Below are 26,432 nucleotides of genomic sequence, written 5' to 3' on the forward strand. Positions count from 1 at the left end.
ACCCACAGGAGCTGAACACAGTATCAGATCCTAAAGAAATAACAATCTCTGCTCCTCCAGTGCCTCCATTTTCTGCTAAAGCATTAGAGGTGTTCCTTATCCCCCGGCCCACCCCAATAGTCAAGAGATTCACTAGGTCAAAGTTCAGCCCTATAAATCATATTAGCCACATTAATTTCAGTGAGAACATAGGACATCCAATACTTTCATTAAGACCACTGCAAGGAGTGGAACTAATCGCAAATGCAGGAAAAGAAGTGGTTTATCTTTACGTTAATTACAAGATACAGTATGCCATCTGGACAGCCAGGCTTTAGGTGATGGCAACTGGATTTCGTTATGCTGCAGTTATGTTAGTGGCCTAGGTATTTTTGGGGGCGGGGGGCAGGATGCGAGCTTACTATGCTAAAATGAATGGCATTAAACTGTCAGACTTAAAGCAGCTTCTTCACAAGAGCTTAAAACTATACTGCATTGGGCACTTCAGTACAACTCTTGCAGTTTGAAACATATATGTATTTTAAAGTGTACAATGTCCACACAACCCCTTCTATCTCTAAACAAAATATACTACCTGAAGGGGCCCAATTAAAAAATATTATCAGCCTGCACAACTTCTTCTAAACAATGAAACTCACACATTTATATCAACTCCCAGTTATAGCCTCAGTACCTTGGCTTCAAATACTGCACAATAGGCCACAGTAGTAACCAGATTCTGATGTGTAAAATATATCTGTGGTGTCAGCATCTGTCTTAACATAGAGTTTCAGTGGTACCTGGTGTAGCAGATACGGAGTAATACCTAAGATTTCTACAGTATGTGATTAAACTTCATGGAGTTGCTCAAATTCCTGTGGTTGTCATTTCCCTTTAAACATCTTTCATTCTGAATCAGTTATAGACTTTTGCATATTTACAATCATTTTCTTAGATTTCTTTTGCTTATTGTTTCAGGAATTTCAAACTATGGTATATGAATTGCAACCCCAGTACTATTCAGATTTCCAAACCATGCAGTCTTTTCATGCATTTTTATTTGCAAGGACCAGGCCTCTGTATAGTAAATTATTTCTTGTTTGCAGATTTCCCAGGATTAAACAGTATCAGAGTTCTGAAAGTTACTTTTTCAGGATAATCCTCTGCAATCTGTGGTTGGTGTCTACCAATTATCACTAATTTTCTGTGTTATACACAGCTTTGTGGATCTAATTAATACACTGAAAAACCTTCAGCATGCGATGCAATGAAAAACAAACCATGACTTTTAATGAAATCATTTGCTTTATGCAACTAGATGGCAAATTCTAAAGTTGGAAACGTTTGGACAATTTGAACAATTATTAGTGTATTTATTATTAAAGTGGTAGTTTGACACTTTGGTATTGTGTTCATATTTCTACTATTAAAACCTTATTTTCAGGGGATTGTGCCCTACTCTGGGATGAAACTTGGCACCCAAGATCTGAGCATAAAAGAGATTTTAATTTTATTAGTTTAGTTTGCTAAAACTTGAAAAATAAGAGTCAGGATTGCATACTCTAACTTATACTGAGTTGGAACTTATCCTGTGCATAGTCCTATTGAAATACCCTAACTATCAATAAGTAATGTCTATGGAATAGACTAAAATTTTAGGAATGAAAATAACAATAATAATAATTATTTTGTGACTTCAATGTGAGTATCAATGTATGGATCAGATGATAGTGTTCTTGAGTACAGAGATGACCGATGTAGTGCAGGAGATGTACGACGCAAAGTGGAGATGGGCGGGTCATGTAGTCTGCAAGCAAGACAATATGTGGACTACTCGCATCAGTGACTGGATCCCCAGAGACCACAAGCGACTACTGGGCAGACAGAAAATGTGCTGGGCTGATCCCAGGACAAAACTCTTTGACCAGAAATGGAAAGAATGTGCTCAAAACAAAATGGAATGGTGTGGCGTTGACTTGTCTTCGTGGAGGGACAGATGAGGACAAGTTGGCCAAAGGTGACAATAATAATGATACTGCTAAATGCTAGAGATGGCTGGAAAATTGAAATCCCTTCCCACAAAAAAAATTTACCCCTTAAAAAATATTGATCCAAAAGTGGGATGAACTATCAGAAAATATTAAATTTTTGATTGGCCGGTATTTCCAGAAAAATTCTGCTTCAGGAGAATCAAAATGGAATTTTGCCTGTGGATTCACAGCTGGATCTCCCCCATCCTAGATAAGTGCCCAAAACACTGGGCTAAAGTTTATAAAGGGCGAAGGAATGACACATACACACACAGTTTGGTGACAAGTTGCAAACAGAACCAAATCAAATATTTGTTCTGATTTTTTGGTTTGCAGGACAAACGAAAAAAATCAGTTATTTACCTAGCTCTACTCAGTACTGTTCTGAGATTATTTAAATTAAACAATTTGATATTGTCATTTTGACATTTCAGGGTAAACACATTTCAGAATTCCCATTCTGCAAAATATTTTGAGAGTTCAACTTTTTCATACTGACCTGAGACAAAAGTGTCAGAATTTCCCATGGGGCAGAATTCCTGTATCTGACCAGCTTTACTCCCTCCTCTCTTCTTTGTGATCTATTTTCTTAAGTGTTTCACTGAATTAGAATCTTACTCATCTGGACAAAGCAGAACATATGTGCAAACCCAGACGATTGTCACTCTACTGAGTCAGTGGTGCACATTTTGTGCCTGGCATAGTGGCACACAAAATACTTGAGAATTTAGCCTATACCAGATAAACTGTTAATAAAAAGGACTACTTAATCTTTTTTTAAATAAATGGTTATTTGGCTATTTAATTGAAACATACAGGTTAAAATCATAACCGATTTTAGTAAATTGCAAAGCTCCTATTGACTTTAATGGGGCCAGGATTTCTTCCATAGTTTTCTGAAGTAGTGACACATCTTTGTCTCCCATTTGGTATATCCACTCAGTAAATCAGCAAATAAGGAAAGATTTGCACTATGGACAATAGGTCTTCAAAGCTGCTACAGACTATTGGGACAAAAGGAGTTGCCATATTAGAAGAAAATATGCACACAAATCTGACATCAGGAATCATAATACTCAAAAACCAGTGGGAGAACACTTTAACCTGTCTGGTCATTCTATGACAGACCTGCGGGTGGCTATTTTACAACAGAAAAACTTCAAAAACAGACTCCAACGAGAGACTGCTGAGCTGGAATTGATATGCAAACTAGATACAATCAACTCAGGATTGAATAAGGACTGGGAATGGCTGAGCCATTACAAATATTGAATCTATCTCCCCTCGTAAGTATTCTCACACTTCTTATCAAACTGTCTGTACTGGGCTAGCTTGATTATCACTTCAAAAGTTTTTTTCTCTTACTTAATTGGCCTCTCAGAGTTGGTAAGACAACTCCCACCTGTTCATGCTCTCTGTACGTGTGTATATATATCTCCTCAATATATGTTTCACTCTATATGCATCCGAAGAAGTGGACTGTAGTCCACGAAAGCTTATGCTCTAATAAATTTGTTAGTCTCTAAGGTGCCACAAGTACTCCTGTTTTTTTAGAAGAAAATAGTCAGTCTAGTTTGCTTTCCTCTCTATACTAGAGTTTTCAGAAAAAGGAAATTAGAAAATAATAATAATTAATGCATCTGATCAAATGTGTGATACAATACTATCAATGTTGGGGACAGGGAGACATGAGGGAGGATTTCTTCATGCCCTAAGATGATAATCAGTTAATGGATGAAAGTGAAACATGAGATGCAGGATTGATCATTCTTGTAATTGTCCTTACTTACTGTAGCAGTAATGTGCTTCATGGGTCTCAGACCTTTCTCTGACTAAATTTGCTGCTATCCTGCAGCAGTGGGTTCCACAAGTTTATTATATGCTGCATAATCAAGGAGCAATATGGTTGATGGGGAAAATAATATTCACATGCAAATAAACATTGTTAAATATAACATATTATTTAACTACATACATGATGCATAATGTACTAGTCTAATTAATAAATTCACTGTTTAAAAGAAGCCAAAATTCATTGGCCAAACTCGGCCTCTAAAGGCATGCATAGCTTCCATGGAAGTAAGTGCATCTGAGAGCAGAATTTAGTCCGTTGTGTTTAATTCATTCTAATCATTATTATTAATTCATTATTACTATTTCCATTCATTTATTCAATTAGTTTTGCATTAGTCAAATTCCACTCTATGTAATTCATTTTGATCATTCAAAATTACAATTTCAGTATATTTTATACCGCTCAGTATTTGAAGATAGTCAAAGGGAAATTGCACTGTGAAAGAAGAGTTATTATAGAGTTATATATTTTCTGCATATATTACATGCCCCTATCAGTGATTAATACAAAAGATTATCTGCGGAAATTCTGTTCTCAGGGCAGTAACTGGGAGCCATTGGTTTGTACCTGAAGGTATCATTTGAATACTACTAGGTAATGTGGCCAAATAAGACTTTCCACAGCCACACAACTGATCAAAATTGAGAATTCATTTATTCAAAGGGATACAATGCTAGTGCGGTGCTGACTGCATTAGATGATACAGGGTCTCAGCTCGTACTATGACTAGAGCTGAGTAGAGGAGGCTGAGTTTGGTTTGGCAAAATATTGTTATGTCTACAGCAGTTCAAATCTGCATCCCATTTTATCCAAACCAGCAAATTTCAGGAGAGTGATTTCAGACAAGGGGTTTGAAATCTTTGGCCCACCACCAATACAAATGCTGCAGAATAGTTGGTATTCTTGTATAGTTGGTATTCTTGTGCAGGACAGACGTAGTCATAGCCTTAATATTATTCAAACACAGGTTGTTCAGCATGGGACCTGATCCTGAAAGTTGCCGAGCACCTACCTCTGACATCAGTGGGAGGTCAACGTGGTAAGTTGAGCATTTTGCAGAGTCAGACCCATGGTGATGAGACTTACGCTCACATGCCAAGAAGGATAGATCCCATAATATGTGTGAATTGAAGATATTTGAATAGTTTTACTGAATTAGGTATATAGTCTTCTAATTCAGCAGGCCGTCCCCAAATTGTATATAGCTATAGAAAATCATTACAACCAAATCCCACATATTTTTCATATGCGGAGCTTTCATGAACTTCAACAACAGTTATGTATAGAAAAGGGCTGTAGATTAGAGCCCAAGAATGCTAAATGATATTTTTACAGCAAAATAAAGTATATAGACCTTAACATGTCACTGATTTCTTCTGGAACAATATGAAAAATAATATATTTAGAAAACACTTTGGCTGCATGTTGTCCCCCTTTCAGAACTTTTCCCCCTTAAACTACATCTGCTCCCACTGCTTACTTTCAACTTGAGGAAACAGGGACAATAACATCACCAGACTCATATAATTAATGGGTAGCCTCATCTGAGTAAGACTTATAGAATAGGGCCCATACTTTACAAATACACGCAGCAATTTCAGGTCAGCATATTTAATAAGGATTTCTATTTGGTTATTTTCTTTATCATTATATTAAACCTAATGTTTGCTCACATCTCCAGTTTGTACTTATTTCTGTTTCATGTCAGTTGAAACCAATACTAACAATAACACTAGAAGTCAAAGTCTATTCAGAGTCATGTAAGATTCATCGGATTATTACATCTTCTGAAGATATTCATCCATCCTGTCTCCCTCTCCGTTATGTTGCTTTCAGTACTTCCCGTTAAGTATTATCACTTTAAAATTTTATTTCCGGTTTGGTCTATGTAATAATATCTATAGATATTGACAATTTCTAAATGTCAGGGTGAAAATGCTGATAATTAAACTATTGACTTAGAGGAATCTCAGTTGCTTTTGCATAGCACAGGGCTGTTTTACAGTTAGCTTGCTTATGCTGACTTCATAAAGCTTTTGTAGAATTAAAACAACATGCTTGGTACCAAGATGCCTTCACTTCCTGTGCCTTAATGTTAAATCCTATAGTACTGTGGATCTTATAAATGACTGAGTTATTTTTAAACCACTGGATGTCTTCCAGTCACTCTATTTCACACTGGATTAATTATGTAAGAATACTGACTTGTTCATCACTAATGTTACAACTTTTAAAAACAACATGCTGTTTAAATTCAGGTTTGGCAACTGTTGCCTGAATCCCCTCAAATTTATGGCACCACACCCATAGCATAATAAAATCTTTAGTGGTCCTTTGTCTTTTAGCCTGCCTTCTATTTTTTCTCAAGGGTGTTTTATGCTGGAAGATGCATACAAAAGTTGTCCAGATGTTATTTGTATCAGAGCAGGGATTTCAGTCCAGCTATCTGTGGTTGCAAATGTTTATTTTAATGGGTTATTGTGCAATCCTTGCTGTGTGGACCTTACTGGCCTTGTATGTATGTTCTCAGCAATGCCAGTACATTGTTTTGAGATATATTATTTTAGTCCAATAGAACTGTTACTGGTCACTTGGGGAGCAAAAAATGTAACACCTGTAGTAACACAGAAAATATTTGTGCTAGTGTCCGCATGTTGACTTTGTGCAAAATGCTTGATTACAAAACAGCAGCCAATCAGCTGTAGGTAAGAGTAAGGAAGGTGTGGCCAAAGCCCTAGCAACAGTCACAGTCCTCTGAGACAAAGTTACACTGTTGCAGTAAACATACCAAGGGTGATGAAAAAAAGTCCAGCTGCTGCACAATGTATTTTGATGGGCTAAAACAAAGAGTTTAACTCGGTCACCACAGTATGTGCTGGAAGTTTATTTTACCATTGCTATTGTAACAAACAGAGGGGTGGCTTTATTGTACATATTTGGAATTCTAATAAAATCTTAACTGATGTTTCCTTGATACTGAAGTAAATTGTTTACCCTGTATCTAAAAACACATAACATGTACACCAATTAGGAATGCGAATTTCAGCTCATTAAAATACATTTTAAATGTGTTTCATTTGGTGCAGTAAGGACTTTGAACAATTATAGGAAGAACAAAAAATCAGAAGAGTTTGGAGTCACTATCCTATCTTCTTAATTGCACCAATAAAAAAGTACATATTTAGGTTAGATTTGAAGGGTCTGTTCTACCTTCTCAGGCCCCAACTCAGCAAAACAATTACGCATGGTGGTCAGCAATGCACTGACTTCAACAGTGTTGTGCTGAATTGGGGCCTTCATTAAGCATATTCTTCTCTGGAAATTAGATAAAGTCCTATAGAGCTGGATCTCCCATTAGTGTAAATTAGCGTAGTTCCATTTAAATCAATGGAACTACACTGATTTACCTGTGCTCAGAAGCTAGGCATTCCCTCTATTTGTGAGCACTTTCTATGGAATTTAATAGAAAATTATATCATTGGTATATGATACTATAGGGTAGTTAATAGAAGTTAATATACTTTCTGTTGGTATTTTAGAATAATTTCATAGATACATGCACATAATACACATTGCCAACCCCAAGTGTTCAAAAATCATGAGTCAAGCCCTATCAAAAACCAACTAAACAAAAACAACAACAACACAACATGAGATTGTCTTGAACATCATAAGGTTTATTTTAAAATACATGTTGACTTCTTCTTTTCCTTTCTGTTTTTAAGGTTTAGGGTCAGAGTTTTATACTTTTCTCCCCAACAGTGAGGTCTAGAAACTTGCTTTTTTCTTTAAGTGAAAGCTGAGATTCTCAAGTTATCATAAGATTCCAGAGGCTGGAGTTTCAAGTAAACAACAACAACAACAACTACTAGGAGACTCTCAATAAAATCGCAACACTGTCACAACACTGTCACAACACTATTACATTTCTACAGACCCCAACTGGCTTTGCCGCTGTTCAGTTCCAGAGGGCTTTTCCATAAGGAAATCCACCTAGATAAAAATCTTATCTTCAAATTGAAGGTATCCCGTCAGTCATAAGTGACATCAATCCTGCACTGGAGATAGTTTAATTGGAAAACAGTGAAACCAATTAACAGATGGCCTTTTATAAATCTGGAGCAGGGATGGGCATTAAACGAGATCATGAGGGTTGAGGGCTATATACCCTACTCTTTATACTGAAATTCCATAGGTCATGTTTGCAATGTAGCTGTGTCTCCTACCCATGATCAAAGAACTCTCAATGATGAGCTCAATAAATGTTTTAGATAAATATGGGTAAGTACAGAAATCCAGATAATTAGCACTATTAAAGGTAAAGTGAAAGGCTTTAATAATAAATACACTGTTTAAGAGTCCAAATCAATAGCTTAGCATAAGTTTAGCCCTAACTATTATGGCACAGGCACATAGTCCTACTGCATTGTCTTTGTACCAGTCTGCTGGTACAAAGGAATTATAAAACCAGTTCAGCTGGGAATTCATGCCTACAGGGGAAATCCTGGGTGGTTTCTAGCAACTCTGTACCTCATTGCTCTTGGCCCAGAGTGTAGAAAGCATGGCTCTAAAAAGGGGGGCTGGCTGGAGCCCCATTGCACTCCAACAATCCCTGTCTGACAGAATGGCCCCTTAGGACAATGCAATTTAATCAGATGCAATTTAGAGCATCCCTAAGACCCACCCCCCAGCTTACCTCAGAATCAGGGAGCCACAAAGCTATAAAACAACCTTTGTCCTGTGCTGTCATATCCTGAAGTCTGATTGATCAGACTGGAGGATCCAGGTAAAATGCACTTTAAAAAATAAAGCATATGAAACTCATTTTACCCTTTACATAGCTGCCAGGATCTGAGTTTAGAATTTGTTATCACTCATTCAGGGAGCAGCTGATAATATAGTGTCCACCTGAAACATCTCTCTCTGCAACAATGGTTGGGAAAAAATGAACCTTGAATGCTGGTCTTGGCAGATAACTAAAAAAGACATTGTTTTTCACTTATTTTCTTTAAAATGTTAATGTATTTGCAAATTTTAAAGCTGCTGCTGCTTTTCAGTCATAAGCTGCTTTGCTTTACAAAACCTTTGCAGTTTGGTTTTTATATCATGAAGTTTCACATGTATCCAACCTTCTCCATGTTTCAGGGACAATTTGTCTAGTTGCCTCTGTGACATATGGTAATGCTTAGTGTGTGCTACATGGTCTGCAGCCATACCACTGCAGTCTGTATTTTCCTCAGTCCTCACAAGCTAAACAGAATCAGGCCTAGTCAGTAGATGAATGAGAGATTGCCACAAAGAGAAGTATTGTCCCTCCTTCTGAGCAATACTGAACTAGTGCTCCAATGTGGTACTAGATTGACACTGTGCTACTGAAGTTACAATCTGTGGATGAGACAGATCATAAAACTTAGTCCCTGAGCACAAATATCCTATAAAAGATCTCATAGCACTTATACACAGGAGAACTGATAATCCCATTTAAAAAGTCAGCCAAAAGTGGTGGTGTGGAACTGTGCCACTCTGAGAAGAACATCAGGAAGCACCTTGTCTCCCCAGTAAACAGGAGGAGTTTTCCTACTAGCAGCTGGTCCTGAAGAGAGTGATTGGGGATGGTACAGACCCTGGTGATGTAGGTATGGCACAATCCCTGCACTCCCTCAGCACAGGCTGACATTCTGCCTATCTTTAAGTGGACTATTCACTGCCCTTCCATAGCAAAACTGGGTAGAATCTAGCCCTTAATGAGGTCTCTCTACTACAGAATGGAATCACTTCCTTAGGCTGATACCTTCTGGAATCTTTCCAAAACTGTGTTGCAGTGTTTTCAGAGATGTCAAGAGTAGGGAAAGAGTATGACTTTGTGGCAAGGCAGGTGGCTAGGTGTATGGACTTCCGAGTTGTATTCCTGGATATACCATGGCCAGCACAATATGGGGAGGAGGTGAGCAGCCCTCAGCAGTCCCGGATGATTGGGAAAAGGTACATATATCGCCCATCTTTTAAAAAGGGAAGAAAGAGAATCTGGGGAACTACAGACCAGTCAGCCTCACTGCTGTCCCTGGAAAATCATGGAGCAGGTCCTCAAGGAAATCCATTTTGAAGCACTTGGAGGAGAGGAAGGTGATCAGGAACAGTCAACATCAAGGGCAAGTCATGCCTGACCAACCTGATTGCCTTCTATGGTGAGATAACTGGCTCTGTGGATATGGGGAAAGTAGTGGATGTGATAATCCTTGACTTTAGCAAAGCTTTTGATATGGGATGGATTGCACCCTCAGCAAGTTCACAGATGACACTAACCTTGGGGGAGAGGTAGATATGCTGGAGGGTTGGGATAGGGTCCAGAGTGACCTAGACAAATTGGAGGATTGGGCAAAAAGAAATCTGATGAGCTTCAACAAGGACAAGTGAAGAGTCCTGCACTTAGGATGGAAGAATCCCATGCACTGCTACAGGCTAGGGACAGACTGGCGAAGCAGCAGTTCTGCAGAAAAGGACCGGATGACTGGAAAAAGGCTAATGTAGTGCCCATCTTTAAAAAAGGGAAGAAGGAGGATCCGGGGAACTACAGGCCAGTCAGCCTCACCTCGGTCCCTGGAAAAATGATGGAGCAGGTCCTCAAGGAATCAATTATGAAACACTTAGAGGAGAGGAAAGTGATCAGGAACAGTCAGCATGGATTCACCAAGGGCAAGTCATGCCTGACTAACCTAATTGCCTTCTATGATGAGATAACTGGCTCTGTGGATCAGGGGAAAGCAGTGGATGTGTTATTCCTTGACTTTAGCAAAGCTTTTGATACGGTCTCCCACAGTATTCTTGCTGCCAAGTTAAAGAAGTATGGGCTGGATGAATAGACTGTAAAGTGGATAGAAAGCTGGCTAGATTGTCGAGCTCAACGGGTAGTGATCAATGGCTCCATGTCTAGTTGGCAGCCAGTTTCAAGCAGAGTGCCCCAAGGGTCGGTCCTGGGGCCGGTTTTGTTTAATATCTTTATTAATGACCTGGAGGATGGTGTGGACTGCACTCTCAGCAAGTTTGCAGATGACACTAAACTGAGAGGCATGGTAGATACACTGGAGGGTAGGGATCGGATACAGAGGGACCTAGACAAATTAGAGGATTGGGCCAAAAAAAATCTGATGAGGTTCAACAAGGATAAGTGCAGAGTCCTGCACTTAGGACGGAAGAATCCTATGCACTGCTACAGACTAGGTACTGAATGGCTAGGTAGCAGTTCTGCAGAAAAGGACCTAGGGGTCACAGTGGAAGAGAAGCTGGATATGAGTCAACAGTGTGCTCTTGTTGCCAAGAAGGAGTATTGTGTCCAGTTTTGGGCCCCACACTACAAGAAGGATGTGGAAAAATTGGAAAGAGTCCATTGGAGGGCAACAAAAATGATTAGGGGTCTGGAGCACATTACTTATGAGGAGAGGCTGAGGAAACTGGGATTGTTTAGTCTCCAGAAGAGAAGAATGAGGGGGGATTTGATAGCTGCTTTCAACTACCTGAAAGGGGGTTCCAAAGAGGATGGAGCTCGGCTGTTCTCAGTGGTGGCAGATGACAGAACAAGAAGCAATGGTCTCAAGTTTCAGTGGGGGAGGTCTAGGTTGGATATTAGGAAACACTATTTCACTAGGAGGATGGTGAAGCACTGGAATGAGTTACCTAGGGAGGTGGTGGAATCTCCTTCCTTGGAGGTTTTTAAGGCCTGGTTTGACAAAGCCCTGGCTGAGATGATTTAGTTGGGGATTGGTCCTGCTTTGAGCAGGGGGTTGGACTAGATGACCTCCTGAGGTCCCTTCCAACCCTGATATTCTATGATTCTATGACCTGGGGATTACAGTGGACGAAAAGCTGGATGAGAGTCAACAGTGTGCCCTTGTTGCCAAGAAGGCTAATGGCATATTGGGCTGTATTAGTAGGAGCATTGCCAGCAGATCGAGGGAAGTGATTATTTCCCTCTGTTTGGCACTGGTGAGGTCACATCTGGAGTATTGCATCCAGTTATGGGCCCGCCACTACAGAAAGGGTGTGGACAAATTGGAGATTGTCCAGCAGAGGGCAACAGAAATGATTACTGGGCTCGGTCACATGACTTAGGAGAAGAGGCTGTGGGAACTGGGCCTATTTAGTTTGAAGAAGAGAAGAGTGAGGGGGGATTTGATAGTAGCCATCCACTACCTGAAGAGGGGTTCCAAAGGGGATGGAGCTAGGCTGTTTTCAGTGGTGGCAGAGGACAGAACAAGGAGCAATCGTCTCAAGTTGCAGTGGAGGAGGTCTAGGTTGGATATTAGGAAAAACTATTTCACTAGGAGGGTGGTGAAGCGCTGGAATGGGTTACCTAGGGAGGTGGTGGAATCTCCCTCCTTAGAGGTTTTTAAGGCCCAGCTTGACAAAGCCCTGGCTGGGATGATTTAGATGGGTTTGTTCCTGCTTTGAGCAGCGGGTTGGACTAGATGACTTCCTGATGTTTCTTCCAGCCCTAATATTGTATGATTCTATACTTCATCTGTTCTGGGACTTTGGGAGACTCGCTTTTTCTCAGGTCCACCCTGTATGACAGTGGTGGGCAACCTGCGGCCCATCAGGGTAATCTGATTGCAGGCCACGAGACATTTTGCTGATGTTGACCAGCTATAGACATGGCCCCCCGCAGCTCCCAGTTGCCACGGTTCGCCATTCCTGGACAATGGGAGCTGGCCCACCACTTCCCGCAGCTCCCATTGGCTGGGAACAGCGAACCGCTGCCACTGGGAGCTGCGGGGGGGTCATGCCTGAAGCGGGTCAATGTCAGCAAAATGTCTCATGGCCCACAATCAGATTACCCTGATGGGCTGCATGCAGCCCGCTGGCCGCAGGTTGCCCACCACTGCTGTATCAGCAGTTATAACAATACTTGGCTGCATTACGCAATTGTTGAAAGGCTTAATTAAATTAAATGTTTTGAGAACCTTGTATGAAAGGTGTTATCCAAGTAAAAATCTGATTATGATAATTCTTACTTATGAAGCCAAGACGTGAAATCCTTACACAGTTTTTACTCAGTCCTTACTTAGACATCTATTCCTCTGCATTTAAACATGCCATTGTATCCCCAATCCTGGGACAGCACCTCCTTGGACTGGAAGCATCAGGCCTTCTCATTACCACCCCATCATACTCCTTTTGCCATCTTACTTTTTGAGCATACTATTGATTCCTGCTATCCTCTTCACCAACTTGGTCCTGGATTCCTTACAGTTCCCTCTACTCCACCAAAGCTACCCTCACCAAAGTCACCAGTAGCAAAGTCTAAAGGCTTCATGTACATGTTTCAAGTGGGCTGGAGTTTCTCATGGGGAAAGGAGCATGTAAGGCCACACTGCAATTTTTCTCCGTCTACTCTATGTAAACAGTAAATGCTTTAGAACAGGGACTGTCACTTAGTCCGTGTGTATACAGTGCCTCCCATAATGGGGCCCCATTTTTAGTTGGGGCTTCTCAGGGCTACTGTCATGCTAATACTTCATTGTCATCATCATCATAATTTTAGCCCCACATGAATTTAGGGATGGTCATTTCAGACTTCCTGGAAGTTTATCTTGGAACCAGTCCGTGCAAAGAATAATTGCGTGAAACTATGCTAAATAATGTGGATTTCTTTTCTCGTATAGAATACTTACTATCTCTGGAAGGAAAATGTGCATTAGAGTTAAGACCATCAGACTCATTTCACCTTTGTTATATTTAAACTAATTAGTCTCAGAGATGAAAAACACATTTCTCAGATTCCAGATAATCTTAAACAAAACACTTCACAGTGATTTTATTCGTCTTCTAGCTGCACAGATTACACAAACCCATAGTTAGTTTAATCTGTCAGGCTTTAAAAAAAATCATGCTGAAGCAAGTGAAAAAAAATCTGGTGGAAAGGTTTGCATTGCTATGAGTTTGCTCATCTTTAGTTTATCTTCTGCAAATGAGCATGTATAAAACAGTCCACCTACTGTTCTAGTAGCTACAATATAATGCAGTTCCACTGAATGATCCTGTTAACCTAACCTTCAATTTGCTGGGATTTGAACTCTGAATTACAGCTTAGTAACATAGTTTAACAGCTGGTACAAGGGCTTCTTTTGAATTTTTAATCACATGAATTAAAGATTGCTGGAGATGCTTTTCAGATCTCCACTAGCAGTGATCCAATGTACAGAAAGACAAGTATAGGTATCCCCAAGAGAATTAAGACCACAAAGGTACTGTGGCTCATAAAGCTATGCTGCACTCTTTGCTTGCCAAATTAGGAATATGAGTGAAATTATTCATAAGAAAATAAATTTTTATTATGGCTTCAATAGGACCATAAGACATTTAGATGTTACACATAAAAATACAAGCAAAAAGGGATTTTAAACAAAATGCACATTGTACAGGACAGCTTTAATAATGAAGCCAGGTTCAGCAAAATGTTTCCTTTGTTCTGCATATATATGAGAGAGAGGGAGAGAAATATATAAATACAGTAAACTTGATTGCAGTTGATAAGTGGAATGCTGTGGGGAAAAAATACTTGACTGTCTGTGGATGTTTCAGTATGGATATCATTTGCCATTGTACAATTGACAGTATGCATGTGTTTAGATCCTGTTGTTTTGGTTCTACCATTCGTTAGTCCAAGACAATCTTTTCTATTGAGGATATGTCTCGGATATGTAGTACAACTGGAAGCTTCGCTGTCGGATGAGTGTTGTGAGAACTTTGGAAAACATCTTCCACAATCCAAGTTTGCTAGCCCTGCAAGCCTAAAGATCACCATAGTAAAGTTGAGAGAGTTGTTTAAAAAAAGGAAGAAGGGGAAAAAATGAGGGCAGCAGGAACAAGAAAGCATGTTGCTTCTTAATTATGCTGTGTTCTGTCTCTAATGGATTGGCCTCCCAACACACTCTAAGTAAAGCAACTGGCATGTGGCATCTTCTACAGATAGACGAGCAGTGGCAAGTGTACAGCTGTTCGTGCCGACACACAGGTGTTTCATTTTTGGATTCGTTAGACAAATTTTTAAGGGTGTACGGGGGAATCATCCACAGTTGTTGCACACAAAGTGAGTTATCCAAGTACACTGGAGCTAATTATGATGTAAATCCCACTCCATATTCAAGGCTCAGCACTTGTCTCTCCTGCTCCCTGCCAGCTCTGGATCACTATCTGATTCTGTTTCTATACCCTTTTTCATCAAATACTGTGTATGAGCTGGCAATAAATGGGGAAATGTCATAGCAGAGAGGCAGTGGGGTCAAGTGACTAGGACAAGGAGTGGGAACTGGGAAGTAGTGTTTTCCTGAAACACCCCACCCTGTCTCTAGGAATTGATCCTCCTGAGAAGGAGTTTAGTGGGCTGTGCTTACTCACGCAGACAGATGACTTGTTACCTCAACTAGATATTAGGGAGGTGGGAGTGGATACCTGGTGTCAGAAAATCTAGAGTGTGAGCTGAGCAGTTGTGAGGGAATAAACCTAGGAGCAGCCAGACCTGAGGGAAACTTTACGCTGAAGTATGTGGCATCAATGTCAATTTCTGTGTTAATAAAAACAATCCTTAGAAAAAGGAGATGAATTTGAATGGTACATAGTATGTGGATTCTGTTTGAGAACAAGTCTGGAATGTCACCAGCTCACACCTAGTTTCTAATACTGACTGACAGTGTTTTACTGTGTATCCTTTGGCAAACCTCTTAAATGACTTGTGCTTCACTTTCCCCAACCCTAAAGAACTTTGAGATCATCAAATGAAAAGTGTTATAAAAATGCAGAGTAGCGTTGCTGTATTTGCTGTACATTATTAATACTTGTAAGCCTTTTCATTTTTAATGGGTCATTCAGAGGTGGAAAACAAAACAGAGGAATCAGAAGGGACAGAGAGACCCTGATGCATCACTCTTTGAGGAAAGCAGTCAGAGGACTGCTTGGACCAAATTTTCCTCTAACTAACTTTGGGAACATTAAAGAAACTTTGACAAAACCATATTCAATCAATTCTGTCAAAATCAAAACACTTCAGAAAACTGGTTGATTTCACCAGAATTTTACTTAGACAAATAAAAAACCCAACATTCTGACAATGTTGAAACATCCTGTTCTGACATTTTCAGAATAGAAAGTTTTGATTTTTTTCTTTTGAAATTACTATTTTGAAAGTTTTTATTTTGCATTATATTATGTATTTAAAAAAATGTAAAAAGTCAAAATCAAAACAAAACATTTTGAAAGGTCCAGAACAACTTTTTTGGTGGGGTGGAGGGAGAATTTTCCTTCATAGAAGAATATTTAAAAATTCAGTTTTCACTCAAGTTCAGAATGAAGCCAAATTTAGAAATCTTGAAATCCTTCATGAAACAGAACTTCCATCTTCCACACAACTGTAGGGGCCACCCACATTGATTTCACGCTTGGAACCAATTCACCTTGTGCATTATCAGTATTTTGGGACCCTGCTCCCAGTACTGCAGGCTCTTTGATTTCATTACTCAGTAAAAGGAACACCCCAATTCTCGCTCTGCTGCTGCTTCTGTTTTTCTGACTGTCCATGTAAGCAATCCCTTCGAAAGAGTACCATTGTTTCAGTATTGGCTTTTAGACTGAGGAAAAAATCATCCTCAGAGCATTGGTTAGTAGTGATGGTGACACTAGATGTCTGTTCCTTTCTCCTCCTCATGAACTACTAAATTATGGAAAGCAGTTGAAAGGACAAACGTGTGTGAGGGGAGGACAGAGATTTGATCTTGCAGCACATACTATGTAATATAACAGTAATATCAGCAATTCAGGTATCAGCCCCAAGCTCTCTCTTCAAAATCCACCCCATATTCCAATATTTTAGGAAGGTCTGTAAGGAGCAGCATGTTCCGCTGAGTACTCCATATTTAAAATACTAAGGAATGCACAGGTAAAACCATCAAATTAGGAAAGAGCTTTTGTAGATGGTAAACTCTTTGAATCAGGGACTCTCTTTCATTTTATGTATGTACAGTGCCTAGCCTACTGGGACCATGATTCTTAATTGTCAGGCATTATTACAATACATATAATACTAATAGATTACGCTCTAACAAAAGCACCCACAGGCCTCCTACAGTTGAGGTGCACATCTTTATATGGAAGATACATCCTTACTTATTTTTCCTGCCCCCAAAGAAGTTCTTTTATGCCTTGAACCCAGACTATATTCAAGTCCAAGCTCTCCCCTTCTCTACAGTGGGGCCACCAACAGGGCTGCTGAAGTCTATGCCACTCTTTAAAAGACAGTGCCTAGATGGGCAGAGATTAGAAAAGCAGCAGCAGCAGCAGAGGTAGTATTGGGGGTGTCCTCTGACTCAGGTCTGGGTGATGAAACTGAAGAATGTGCACCAGCTGTGTGAGGATCCCAGAATGCTGACAGTGGAGAAGTTGTGGATATTACATTTCTCTCCTGTGATTTCCTTTTTTCCCATACAGTCAATTCCAATAATTTTTCCTCCATTCTCATTCACTCCCTCCATCTTCTTTTATAGATGACGATTGAGAATAAACTAACTGCCTCTTTTCTTTTGTCTCAGTTTCCCAGGATTTCCCAGGGGGAGAGAAAAAAGACCTCAGCCCAGGCCCCTGCCACCCTTCCCCTCTTTCATTGGTCTACAAAGCCACATGCACTCTCTCGCTCGCTCTCTCTCTCACACACACACTCACATTCACATTCATTCACACATTCCCCACTCAGAGTAATATCATTACACAGTTCTCTGTCCTATATATTACCTCACATCTCAGCAGCTCTGATTCCAATGCTTACTAATGTTTTAATTTCCTGCTGGCTCAATGAACAGTTTTCAGCTTGTGGTACATTATAGAGCTACTGGGTGAATGGGATTGAGCTTTCCAGTTTGGCTCGGAGTGTCTTATTCACCTGAGCTCACTGGCAGAATGAATAGTTTACCACAGCTCTAGTGCTAACCCCCTTTGTGAACTAGCAGTGAGCCATGTGCCGTATGACAAAGGCCAACTGTTCCCTAGAAACTTAAATCCACTTCTTCGGTAGGCATGTAATATAACAAAAAAAACCTTCTGTTGCAATAGACTCCAGACTCACCACTAACAATCAGGATTATATTCACACATCTAAAATTCAGTTGCTAGGTTTAACTACAGTAGTTTGCAAGGTGTATTTATGTCAATGAATGCATTGTTTAAACAAAGATGACCGTGGCGATCCCTTCTAACCCTGTGATTCTGTGATTTTATTAATCTGTGGGGAAATTCAAACCCAGGTAGAATTTAGGCAGTCCCAAATACACTTGAAAAATTGGTGTCAGCCTCTTTATTTTTAATATTGAAGAAAAGATGCAGGTCTTTATGCAAGTTACATGCTACCTTATCTTCCCCCCTCAAAAACCTTTAAAAAGCCTAACATTGACACTGGGTGGGAGCTCACGGCAGAATAGATGTTGCATTGGATGGCACACCGATGTTGTTCTGGAGAAGGAAAAAAATTAAACTTTTCCATGCCAGTCATTCATTCCCTGCCAGTTCTCATGCTTCTCCTCCATGGACGGTAGCCGCATAGCTACTCAAAATACAGCAAATATTGAGGTAAGTGAAAAGAAATGGGTGAAACAGGAAACAGCAAAGTGAAAGTAGTTGGATACAGGTTCATATCAGTAAATGTTACACAGGGATTATTTAAGGGTATTTCAGGAATGCTGACATCATTCAACATAGCATTTAGACCAACATATTGTGGGGCATCATTTTGCTGAATGCAGAAGATATATCAGCGGTATCATTAGAGGTCAACAGTATCTCTGTCTAGGGCTCAAATATACCAAAGAAGGGCCCCTACAAATGACTTTTAAATGCAACTGGGAAGAGTGAGCCTAGCCCACTGCACATATTGGGTAGTCGCTGGGGATGTGTGTCAGCATTATGCCACACTTTTCTACTCTCCCTCAGCCTCTGGAGTGGAGTAAGTGTTTTTCATTATTTATTTTTGTATGTCATAAAAGCAGGAATAAGTAGTGAAAGGGATTGAAGGTAACGTTCCATATTTTTTCCCACAGATCTGATGCATTGATGTTAAATATTTTTTTAATTCCCTGTGCGGCAGAGCTACATGTACAGAAGTTTTAACGTGATCGTTCTTTAGAAAATAAAGTTATGTGTTATCTTAGCTTTGTGTTATCTATTTTGATTCAGTGGGCTGAGGGAGATCATTTAATAGATGTAGGACTATTGAAAAGGGAGCAAGTTTACCTCATCCAGATAAGTCTTTGTGGAGAGAGGGAGAGAGAGAGAGAAAGAGGCAGCATGGTTACAATTATGAGGCTTTCTAGGATACAGTTAACCACAAGAGGAGAGCTCGAATGGATTGCAATCAACCCTCTCTCCTCCCCCACAAACTGAATGATAGAATGCTGTATTACTACACATCCTCTCCTTTAATGTTTTTTCTTTGAAAAGTCAATTAAAATACCACAAATCTGTTTGTTTTTTATGTTGTGACTTATGTGAGTCAGATCGTGCTAGATTGCTGCCTGTCCATTATGCACAGTGAGAAGGGAGGAAGAAGAAGACTCTTCTCTCTTTGTGTCCCATATCAGGTCTGGCAGAACTGCAGCACAGGGAATACTGCTTAGGGATACACATTGACCCAAGGAGGGAGAGTAGACAGAGCCATTGCTTTGATTTCCACCCTCCACTGGATTCAACCTAAATCCAAGGGGATATTCTGCATTACTCCTTCAGAGGGTACAGCATATGTTCCCCTAGTACTCTGCGCAGTTCAAGGGAGACAGCTATATGTATGTTTGTTTTAAATGGAATCACCTTGAAAACATTATGTCCTGTAACCACAGCCCTGCGTAAGAGGCAATGTGGAGCCCCATTGCCTCGGGGGAGCATGGAGATGATTGTCCCTCAGAAGCTCCCCTATGTGTGGGGGGTGCGTAAGATGCAGCATCCTTTGCCATAGTTGCACCTCTGTCTACTTCTTTTGTACATCCTTCAGAGTGCACACAGAGGGAGCAGTCCCTGCATTGCTTTGAGTGTAAGGATTGATTGTCCTTGGCTCTTGTGTAGATGGCACAGACAGGTCAGAAGCATCCTTGCGCCTTCTACCCCAGTGCATCGGGACAAAGACCAAGGACTCTCTGGCCTTATGGATTCAAATTACAGGGTTCTAAGCTCAAATGAGTTTTCTGAACCTGATAGTATGTTCAGCTATTCCTAGTTTTGTTTCATGTGGCTTTTACAAGTGGGAGTTTTCCCATTGACTTCAGTGAGAGCAGGAACAGGCCCAAATCCCATGGAGAACCCAGAACTTTCCTCTCTTGGGATTTGGCTGAGAGAAAAGGGTGTGATTAACATGAGAGATTTTTTTCACTCCTCATGTAAAACATGATAAAAAAATACACCAAAGAATTATTTATTTAAACAACCCGGCAGGTTTAAAAACAGCTCTTTTCCATTGCTAAATATTTACAGCAATCCCCGCAAGGAAGAGAGGGGAGTGATTAGAAAAAAAGAAAATTCAGGGAAGAGCAACCCAAGTGACTCCATGGCTGGAGGAATTGAGGAGAGATTAAAAGAACTAAAACCATGGGCCAAATGATATCCTTCCTCACAACCATGCACCCTGTTGGAAATCAATCAATATAGATTTGCTGAGTGAGGAGCAAAGGGATGTAATACCCATCTGCAGGTCTCGCGGGGTGTTGAACACCAAGCAGTAAAAGGAATTGGATTGGATTGTCCAAGGGGTAAAGTATTTGGGGATGAATTATGTTCCCAACAGTTAGTGCTGTGGACTTCAGAATCACAAAGGACCTACTTGGATTTCCTCAGCTCACATTTAATGTTTATATAAACACACAAAGAAGATTCCAAGGAGCTAGAGATTAAGCCTCACCAGATTCCAAAGCTGCTTTCTTACCAGCTTCCAGACCATTCTCTTCTACAGCTGCAACAATAATTCATCTTCTCTCTGTCTCCACATACTTCTAGCCAGTAAGAACACAGCAGGCACCTGGTGTTATAAATAATCCATGAGCAATAGACTCAGAGATAATTAACTTTTTAGTTACTAGTTCAAGATGTTTTGAAAAGCACACGTCTAACAGTGAACTGAAAAAGGATCCCAAGAGAAAGTGGTAGAGGCCCCAATGCTTAAAAGTGGACTGGACAAAAGCAGTTGGGAATATAATGTAGGGAACAATCCAGCAATGACAGGGACATGGACAAGATGATTTAATAATCTTTTCCATCTCAACTTTCTGTAGGCCCACCCACTTGGAATACTGGAGGGGACCAAAATAGGATGGAGGCATTAAAGGTTGGACTGGTGTCTTTGTGGCAAGCTCCAGCTTCTCCTTACAATGGTATAGGACTCTGCACAGTCAAGACAGCATAGTTCAGGAACTCAGGACATTTCAGGAGTATGGATAAGTAAGGCGAGGCTGGGATCTGGCTCTGCAACACCATGCCATTCCAAAGCTACAAAGAATTGGCAGCATCAGACTATGCTGAGCCTCTCAGTAGTACCTTGAGTCCTACTTTGCACAGTGAAAAGACTCCTTTTGGTTGGTTGGGGAAGTGACTCACAGGGGACACATGCCAAAGACATGCTGCCATGGGGGAAAAGCCAGGCTCTTCTGCTGTGCTCCTGCCCTATGTGCTTATCCTGAGATCTATGGGATTTCTCCATGAATTCTCAGGGCTTCCACAGGTTTAGGAGGGTTCAGTCCTGTCCCTTGACCAAACTGATCTAAAGCAGATATTGAGTTGAAAGTTGTGGGATTTCCCGGGTCTTCCCTCCCCTTCCCCCCTTTCCTGCATGCATATCAGGAAAGAGATGGCCTTATTATCCATAATAAAAACACAGAAGGAAGGGGGGCTTATAATGGAGCCCCTTTTGAAGGTGTAGTTTACTCTGACCATTTTGTGAAGTATTATATGCAAGTAAATGGGGATGGTAGGACAAACATACTCATTGTGAAAAACCTCTTCATTTTTCTCTGTACCTGCACTTTTGTGGGGGATTGATACCCTCCACCATCAGATCCCCGCCTCAATTCCCTCACATATAGCATCCATTGATCTCTTTATTGTTCACATGGGAATTTACCCAAGAAATGTAACTGAAGAAGATTTCTCTTGTAAAACACCATGAAAACCACAGATCTCTCTTGGAGGGCAGGCCTGGTTCTAAAAGTATGGGGGAAAAAATCAAACGTGCAAAGAACATAGAGATTTGGACATTTGGGGGCAAATTCTGACTTCAGATACACACACATAACATTTGCTGTAGTCAGTGGGTTCACTGGTATTAACTGAGGGCAGAACTGATATTCAACCATTATCAAAGAAAAGTATAGTTTCTGCATTGAGATGATTTTATTCTGCAATGTAGTCCTTATGATAATTGACCTGTAGACTTCTATGGGGTGCAGAGCAAAATGATTTGAAAGAAAACTGGGAATCTGGTATGTGCCTACAGAAATGGAGAAAAGAAGTTAATGGAAGGTGGTTTAATGTTGAAAAGCATTTGACAGCATGGCTCTTCCAATCCTCTCCTTCTCTTTACTTCCCCACCCCAGATGCAGTTTGCAGCCTTCGTAACCTGTGAAGAAGAGGTGGACTTGTCAAGTTTTCAAAATGCAGTATACTGAAAAGGTCAGAGTAAAACAGTCTGACAGAACTTGTAAGTCATTATAATTCTGGTATCTCATTTGTAATGAGAATGAGAACTGCAGCAAATTATTGTAAAATATGCTCTAAAAACCTGGGAAAACATGATAGTTATATTGAAACCAAAGTTTTCATCACCTGCTATAATGACAAATAGATTCTGTGTGTTTCTTCATAAATGTGCTCTGTAGCTCAGAGGGCTCTGAAATAAAAAGATTTGTGGCAATTTCCATGGTAACTAGTCATTTTTTTCCCTAATGGCATAAAGAAAACAGACATTACTGCAGGGGTGGGAGAAACTGAAGCTAACCAGAGGATTTGGGGATTAGTCTGTTTTGTTTTTTTAAGTTTAAATTTTGGCAAAACTCTGGCATTAATCCCTGGCATCTGAAAGTGCCACGAAACTGAGGGTGAGAGATTCATGGGAAACTTGGGCCTATTAAATTTTTGAAACATAATGAAATACAAGTGTTTCACGCTGCTTATAGATATTTCTGTGCTCACTACTGTTGCATTATGTTGTTATACATGTCCCACTATCTCATACTGCATGTTTATTTACTAGAGAGGTCCTTCTGCTATCTGAGTTTGGATGATTATCCAGTTATAGAGGGATTAGGGCTCAAGAAGGCCTGAAGGGCCCAAAGAAAGAAACCTCAGTCAAGAGGTTGCAACATTCTCAGTTTGGTGTTCCAGTCAGCAGGAGAGAGACTAAATCACTGGGAATCCAACTAAAAGAATCAGAAGAAGAATGACCACCTGGAGATACATTTGTTCAGCATAGGAAAACCCTGAAGAATTTAGAATCATCATGTGAGAGAGGGTTCTGAACTCAAATGGCATAATCCCTCAAGGGGCGTGCATATGTCTATGAAGACTAGAACCCATCTAAACCAAAAAGGGTTACTGGGGCCAATACTTATAATTTGGTTAATTTCATAATCATATCTACTGTTATTTAATGTTGCTTAGTCTAACTCCTTTATATTCTCACTAACCTATACATTTTACCCTACTCTGCCAAACTGAAGCCTTGTACACACACAAATGTTGCAGAAGTTTAGTCATTTTTTTAGATTGATTTAGATAAACCAGAGCAAACACCTGCTTAAATTGGTTTACAACTGATTAATATCAGTTTAGCTTTATTTGTTAATTGAGAGTGAAAGTTTTTTAAAAAATGAAATGAAGTTACACCAACCCTCTCAAAATAAGTGTAATTTATACCAAGGAAAGAGGCATCGTGAGCATTGGAGAGGACAGTTTAGGCCTGGGGCATATGTTTGACCTTTTTTTGTGTATGTGTGCTCTGTAGAAAAAGTGTATATGGCCTTCCAAAAATTGCAATTAGGAAAAAGACACTTTTCATATGCTCCCAACTAAAAGTGGTGTTTAAAAAAGGAACTAAGGAGGCTCTTTTCCCACTCCACATATGAGATTGCACTGGATATTAGTACTGTCGTGGCGTTATTGCTCATTGAGGATTCTGTGTGCTGTTTGGTGTATGCAACTGAGTGTGTGGCTGGACTGATAATCTTCCCCCCCAGTCATCAGACTATACTTGGCTCACAGGTGGTGTGCTAGAGTTCCTCAAAGATGCTTAGGTGAGTTACTCTCTTGCTTTTTCAAACTCCTGCTGCCATGTTCCAATACTCTGTGGGTCTTCCCTAGCACTACTCATCATCAAATAATGCCTCAGACGTGGCCAGATTGAGACACTGCTTTGGGAAGTGCTGATTCAAGATGGGTTTTGATTCAAGAAGGGTTGTCAATGTTTAGCTCAACTCTGATTCTAGTTTAGTGACTGTGAAAAACAGTACACAATTAGCCCCCAATCCTGCATGACTTTAGATGTGTGCTTAACTCTAAGCTCACATAATTAGTTTTAATAGCAAAAAAGAACAGGAGTACTTGTGGCACCTTAGAGACTAACAAATTTATTTGAGCATAAACTTTCATGGGCTACAGCCCACTTCTTCGGATGCTGTAGCCCACGAAAGCTTATGCTCAAATAAATTTGTTAGTCTCTAAGGTGCCACAAGTACTCCTGTTCTTTTTGCGGATACAGACTAACATGGCTACTACTCTGAAACCTAGTTTTAATAGGACTACTACATGCTTAAAGTGTAAATGCTTGTAGGTGTGGGCCTTGGTGGTTAGCTCTTTTCCCCCCTCTTTAATGTAGTAAGTGTGGTACACACAACAACAATGGGAATGTTATGTTATACCCACTGCAGTAATATGATTATCTATGATTATTTTAGGCAAATACAAAAATGTATATACAGAAGTTGATAGATCCCTCAGCTTTCTAGTTAATCATGCTTCACATGAAAGCTGTAGACATAGAATAGCCTGCCCCTACACTTGTTAAAATAAGAGATTCCAATCAGGTGGAATTCAATCCTCTGTATTCTTAATTAAATTTAGTTTTAGAGTTAGTGCAGCCAGTCTGGATCTAGGCATGAGCAATGCAAGAGTGTCCTGCACTTTTGGGGAAGTCACAATTACATAGTGACTTAGAAAGTCATGGGCAAACACAATCTTTCCTTGTAACAATGTGAACAGAGGAGTCAACTCTGCTAGATACTTGAATACCCACAAGAGATTCCGACCTAAGGAAATAAACAACATAGATCTTTTCTTATATCCAGTTCATGGACTTCAGAGAATAATGTTGAACTAAAGGTTCTGTGACAGGGTCGGTAGCTCACCGCTGTGGCGCCTCCTCCTGGCCGCTTCGGGGAATTAGTTTTGCGCCAGTAGAGCGCCCTCTTTGGGTGGCGTTCCGTCTGTCGTCTCGCCTCTGTGGGGTGCACGGTCTGGTGTTGCTCCCGACGTCGGCGTCCTCTTCTGGAGCACTGCCCTCCGGCAGTGTCCCTCTGTCCAACCACACCCCCTTCCGGGGGGGGGGGGTAAACAACAGCCCCACACCTTCAAGTCCGATCCTCTCCGTCTAGGATCCGGTGTGGTTCTGACCGGCCGCTCCCTGCGGCCCGTGGCTGTGCGAGGGGTAGCACAGCAAACAAAGGGGGAAAAAGGGGGGGGGGACTCAGGCCCGCCCACTACTCTGAGTCCCGGTCCAGAGGCCCTCGAGTGACAGTCTCACTGTCCTCCTTCTCCTTACTCCTCTGACTATCCCTCTGGACCGCTTCCCCCAACAGCCCTTCACTACGCTAGGCCTCCTCCTCCCAGGCCTGCCGCCTAGCAGGCTATGGAGTAGGGCCTTCTCCCACTCTCTGGCTGGCCTGGCCTGCACTGCGCTGTCCGAGGTGCTGGCCTCCCAGCTCTGGAGACAGACCTTCCCCTCTGAAGGCCTGGGACAGACTGACTGCTCCTGCTCTGGGCAGTCTCTTATATGGCTGAGGCGGGCCCTGATTGGCTGGCCCCAATCTGTGTTCTGATTGGCCCTCTGTAAGCCCTTCCCTGATTGGTTGGGCGGCTGCGCAGGCGCCTAGACCTGCTGCAGCCCACCCTCTCTGAGTGTGGGCAATCGCCCCACCACACACCCTCCCCCTTAAGAACCTTCCCGGGGGGGGGGGGGGTATCCTAATCGGCCTAAGGTTCAGGAGCTCGGAACTTAGCCTTTATCCCACAGTGTCTCGGCTTACCGGCTCACAGTCCAAAAACATAGCCCTTGTCACGGAAATTAGTCTTTGCTACCAGGCAACCCGGCTTATCCGCTGCCTCAGCGGGGGGATCCCACCGAAACACGCTGAGGCTTACCAGGTCCGACGTACCAGTCTGTCGATTCCCTGAAGCTGCCTCCTATCCGTTCAGCTGCCGGAGTGTCCCACGGGTCCCCTGATTCTCCACGGGTCTCGTGGTCCACCGCCTCGGCTGGTCCCTCCCACAGTGAGGCTCCCTCT

General features: G+C 41.1%; 1 long non-coding RNA gene across 1 annotated transcript in view; it reads left to right on the plus strand.

Moving 5' to 3' along the window:
* Nucleotides 1-23,602, plus strand: part of LOC122174740 (uncharacterized) — a 60,185-nt gene extending 36,583 nt beyond the window's left edge. The window contains exon 3 of the long non-coding RNA XR_006176988.2: nucleotides 22,473-23,602. This is a non-coding gene — a long non-coding RNA (uncharacterized LOC122174740). The remainder of the gene's footprint in view (nucleotides 1-22,472) is intronic.
* The last annotated feature ends 2,830 nt before the right edge of the window (nucleotides 23,603-26,432 follow it).

The sequence above is a fragment of the Chrysemys picta genome, chromosome 11 (genome assembly GCF_011386835.1).
Source record: "Chrysemys picta bellii isolate R12L10 chromosome 11, ASM1138683v2, whole genome shotgun sequence".
NCBI lineage: Eukaryota > Metazoa > Chordata > Testudines > Emydidae > Chrysemys > Chrysemys picta.